Raw genomic sequence first — 5,419 nt, 5'->3', positions numbered from 1 at the left:
CATAACTCCATTGGTAGACCCACTGTCTCTAGCATACAGACAGACTGGAAGCAGATCCTCAGCTGACTTCGTCATAACCAACACACGATTATCTCTGGCACCTAGGCGGAATCAGGTATTATCAGAAAACGCAACACACCTCCAGCCTGCCCTCCAATTAACTCTCATTCGACTCCACCGAGACGCAAGACGTGAAACAAGCTTACCGGCTTTGTTTATATCACGTAACTCCTTCTTGGTGCTGTGATTTTTTTTTCCATCAGTGTATTTTGGAGTTAAATGAGAATGCTTGTAATATCAAAATAAAGTATCATGTTGATATAACCCGAAAGTCGTATTGGTTTCGACCTATAATGGTGAATGCAGGTAAAGAGCAGTGGGATCTCGAGTCGTGTATTGACTGATATCGACGAAAGTCTTCCCCCTAACGCATCTGCGACACTCATAGGTGAAGAAAACGTGATGGAAATCCTGAGCGGTCCATTTGGCATGTTGTTGGGCCCATCTGTACCGCGCTGCATGGCGTCGTGGTTGCAAAGATGGACCTCGCCATTGACGTCAGGAATGAAGTTGCGCATCATGCAGCCTATTGCGCACAGTTTGAGTCGTAAGATGACGTCCTGTGGCTGCACCAAAAGCGTTATTCCACATGGTATTACGGTTCCTCACGGCCACAATCCGTAGGTAGCGGTCATCCACTACAGTAGTAGCACATTGGTGGCCTGAGCGAGGCATCATCTGTAACCCAGCGGCGAGCGCTATGGCATTCTGCTAGAGCGCGCCACTTTCCCTGCCTACTTCACTTTAGAGTGCTGCCTGGCGGGATCGCTCTCAGCCTGTTTTCCTCCTTCGTTCTGTCACTGACTTGGGTGTACGGCCGCAGCCCAGCCACTGTTGAGCGCCAGGTCGTTCACAACAGACCGCTGGAGGAGTCGTACTGGCTGCACTATATTTGCGGAGACACGGTGTGGTGGGATTGACGGTAATGGACCGACTCCATCTGCGTCTATGGAGCTGGCTGTGGGTGATTTCACCCTCTACACTACCACAGGAGCATCGAAGACAGTTAATTTGATGAGTCGCCTCTTAAAACACACGTCAGCAGTTTTATGTTCCTCAGAGAGTGACCTATGTGTGCGTGTGATACCAATCTTAGCTAAGATTATTTTAATCCTAAAGCTTCATTGATTTCTTCAGTCTTGTGGTAGTGTGGTCTAGCTCGAGTTGTCTTCCACTATAATTTGTGGAATGACAAATCACTGCCACTGTCCGCGATATGTGTCCATCCATAGTATGTGACGCGATATTTCAAGTGTGCCTTAGTATAGGTGTTAATTATTGGCTGTGCTATATGTTTATTTATTTAATGTTATCAGGTTTAGTAAATATTTATTCTGAGCCTCCAAACTTCTGGGATTTTACACGTTTGTATGTAACTTGTATTTCTCTGTTTATATATATTTATTATTGTGAGTCCTTTATTCATTTATAAGTTTAACGATCATTTCGTTTTGAACATTGTAATGACCATATGCCGCCAGTTTACTGAGTGTAAAGGTAGAGTATCCTAGCAGGAGTGCACGTCCAGTCGCGTCGACCGAGGCCGGCTCCTGACTGTCAGTTGCCTGCACTAACATACACAGTTGTAAATATATACTAAGACGGTATGTGTTCTTTCGGACATGGCCGAAAGAACAGATACCGTCTTAGTATATAAATAGTTAAGGCTCACCGGCCACTTGACCATCTTCTTCTGTGCGAATGCACAAACAGTGCCCGAACTCTTACGGGAATCGGCAACGCTCCGCGAGTAATGAGTATAATGGGCGAGGGCACCACGAATGTAGTGCGGGACAATACGTTAAGAATCAGGGTTTCACGGGAGGCGTGCGAGAGACAAAATCCCTGCAGTCGCGATATCATCTGTGTCCTCGGTGGCTCAGCTGGATAGAGCGTTTGCCCTGTAAGCAGGAGTACCCGGGTTCGAGTCCCGGTCGGGCCACACATTTTCATCTGTAAGCAGCTAAGGATGTTCATTTCATTGTAATTTCACTGTTGTACATTCTTTAGGCGTCGGTTTGCCATTTGATTAATTACTTGCATCTATTAGTAAGCCTCAGTGAAATAAATTTGAGCAATTTTTTGGTAAAGTAGTGGCCTAGTGGTTTTAAAAAAATTCAAAAACGGCATCTTTGGAATAAATGGTCTCTTCGACTGGCAATCCCCACTCCCAGCTGCTCGCGCTCAGCCTTTCAGATCTGTCATACAACTGAAATGAAATGGCTGAATGATATCTTTGTCTGTTGCTCTTCCGGAATTAGACTCGGGTAAATGCCTGCATTAAATTCGATACTGATAGATTAATACCGTCACAAACTCGAATTACATCGCCAATATATCAGTTACCACCTCGGGCGTTGGTCACTAGCTAGTTCATTTGCTTCAGAATGGAAGTCGATTCTGTGAAATCAGATTTCATACATTTCAGTTTGTGTGATCGTCTTTCTTTTCAGGTAGTATGATGGCTGGGTATGGGACACCATAATACAGGTTTCCAAATGTATAGCATATATTTACAGTCATATGCACTTTCACCTCTTCTTCCCCCTGAGTATCACACAGTACGACTTCTAGTGACGTTTATATCATCTTGAAAGTGTGTGTGTATCGGGAGTGAACCCATGTTTATGGCTGAAATCCCATAGGGATTGCACTTGCTTACGGTATACTGCGAACAAGGGCTTTGGTGTTAGGGTATTATCTAGCAATTTCTGTGTTACGTTTATCCTGGAGGATTTTTTTCTTTCCACTGATCGTCTGACACACATGTTGCAATATCTGTAAGAGAAATCTATCAGCTAAAAATTTCACTCCTTCCATTCACATAGTAAAGTGCGCATTTACGAGCTAAGGTCGATGTTGTTGTTGTTGTGGTCTTCAGCCCTGCGACTGGTTTGATCCAGCTCTCCATGATACCCTATCCTGTGCAAGCTTCATCTCCCAGCACTAACTGCAACCTACATCCTTCTGAATCTGCTTAGTGTATCCATCTCTTGGTCTCCCTCTACAATTTATACCCTCCACGTTGCACTCCAATGCTAAATTTGTGATCCCTTGATGCCTCAGGACTTGTCCTACCAACCGATCCCTTCTTCTAGTCAAGTTGTGCCACCAACTCCTCTTCTCCCCAATTCTGTTCAGTACCTCCTCATTACTTATGCGATCTACCCATCTAATCTTCAACATTCTTCTGTAGCACCACATTTCGAAAGATCCTGTTCTCTTCGTGTCCAAACTATTTATCGTCCATGTTTCACTTCCATACATGGCTACCCTCCACACAAATACTTTCAGAAACGACTACCTGACACATAAATCTATACTCGATGTTAACAAATTTCTCCTCTTCAGAAACGCTTTCCTTGTCATTGCCAGTCTAAATTTTATATATTCTCTACTTCGACCATCAGTTATTTTGCTCCCCAAATAGCAAAGCTCCTTTACTACTTTAAGTGTCTCTTTTCATAATCTAATTACCTCAGTATCACCTGACTTAATGCGACTACATTCCATTATCCTCGTTTAGCTTTTGTTGATGTTCATCTTTTATCCTCCTTTCAAGACACTGTCCATTCCGTTCAACTGCTCTTCCACGTCCTTTGCTGCCTCTGACAGAATTACAATGTCATCGGTGAACCTCAAAGTTTTTATTTCTTCTCCATGAATTTTAATTCCTACTCCGAATTTTGCTTTTGTTTCTTTGACTGCTTGCTCAGTATACAGATTGAATAACATCGGGGAGAGGCTACAACCCTGTCTCACTCCCTTCCCAACCACTGCTTCTCTTTCATGTCCCTCGACTCTTACAATTGCCATCTGGTTTCTGTACAAATTATAAATAGCCTTTCGCTCCCTGTATTTTACCTCTGCCACCTTTAGAATTTGAAAGAGAGTATTCCAGTCAACATTGTCAAAAGCTTTCTCTAAGTTTACAAATACTAGAAACGTAGGTTTTCCTAACCTTAATCTTTCTTCTAAGATAAGTTGTAAGGTCAGTATTGTCTCACGTGTTCCAACATTTCTACAGAATTCAAACTGATCTTCCCCGAGGTCGGCTTCTACCAATTTTTTCATTCGTCTATATACAATTCGTGTTAGTATTTTGCAGCTGTGACTTATTAAGCTGATAGTTCGGTAATTTTCACATCTGTCAACACCTGCTTTCTTTGGGATTGGAATTATTGTGTTCTTATTGAAGTCTGAAGGTATTTCGCTTGTCTCATACATCTCGCTCACCAGATGGTAGAGTTTTGTCAGGACTGGCTCTCCCAAGGTCGTCAGTAGTTCTAATGGAATGTTGTCTACTCCCATGGCCTTGTTTAGACTCAAGTCTTTCAGTGCTCTGTCAAACTCTTCATGCAGTATCGCATCTCCCATTTCATCTTCGTCTACATCCTCTTCCATTTCCATAATATTGTCCTCAAGTACATCGCCATTGTATAGGCCTTCTATATACTCCTTCCACCGTTCTGCTTTCCCTTCTTGGCTTAGAACTGGGTTTCCATCTGAGCACTTGATTTTCATGCAAGTGGGTCTCTTTTCTCCAAAGGAATCTTTAATGTTCCTGTAGACAGTGTCTATCTTACCCCTAGTGAGATAAGCGTCTACATCCTTACATTTGTCCTCTAGCCATCCGTGCTTACCCATTTTGCACTTCCTGTCGATCTCATTTTTTAGACATTTATATTCCTTTTTGCCTGCTTCATTTACTGCATTTTTATATATACTCCTTTCATCAATTAAGTTCAATAGTTCTTCTGTTACCCAAGGATTTCTACTAGCCCTCGTCTTTTTACCTACTTGATCCTTTGCTGCCTTCACTACTTCATCCCTCAGAGCTACCCATTCTTCTTTTACTGTACTTCTTTCCCCCATTCCTGTCAGTTGTTCCCTTAGGCTCTCCCTGAAACTCTGTACAACCTCTGGTTTAGTCAGTTTATCAAGGTCCCATCTCCTTAAATTCCAAACTTTTTGCAGTTTCTTCACTTTTAATCTACTGTTCATACCCAGTAGATTGTGGTCAGAGTCCACATCTGCCCCTGGAACTGTCTTACAATTTAAAACCTGGTTCCTAAATCTCTGTCCTACCATTATATAATCTATCTGATACCTTCTAGCATCTCCAGGATTCTTCCACAACCTTCTTTCATGATTCTTGAACCTAGTGTTAGTTATGATTAAGTTATGCTCTGTGCAGAATTCTACCAGATGGCTTCCTCTTTCATTCACCTACTATGTTTCCTTCTCTCCCTTTTCCTACACCCGAATTCCAGTCACCCATGTCTATTAAATTTTTGTCTCCTTTCACTATCTGAATAATTTGTTTATCTCATCATACATTTCATCAATTTCTTCATCA

At 42.5% G+C, this 5,419-nt stretch overlaps 1 non-coding gene across 1 annotated transcript; it reads left to right on the top strand.

Moving 5' to 3' along the window:
• Positions 1-1,927: 1,927 nt before the first annotated feature.
• Trnat-ugu (transfer RNA threonine (anticodon UGU)) lies at positions 1,928-2,002 on the top strand. Its single transcript has one exon. It is a non-coding gene; the product is annotated as a tRNA-Thr (tRNA).
• The last annotated feature ends 3,417 nt before the right edge of the window (positions 2,003-5,419 follow it).

Source organism: Schistocerca cancellata, chromosome 6 (genome assembly GCF_023864275.1).
Source record: "Schistocerca cancellata isolate TAMUIC-IGC-003103 chromosome 6, iqSchCanc2.1, whole genome shotgun sequence".
Classification (NCBI taxonomy): domain Eukaryota; kingdom Metazoa; phylum Arthropoda; class Insecta; order Orthoptera; family Acrididae; genus Schistocerca; species Schistocerca cancellata.
Note: the sequence above shows the minus strand (reverse complement) of the source record. Positions and strands in the feature narration are given on the sequence as shown.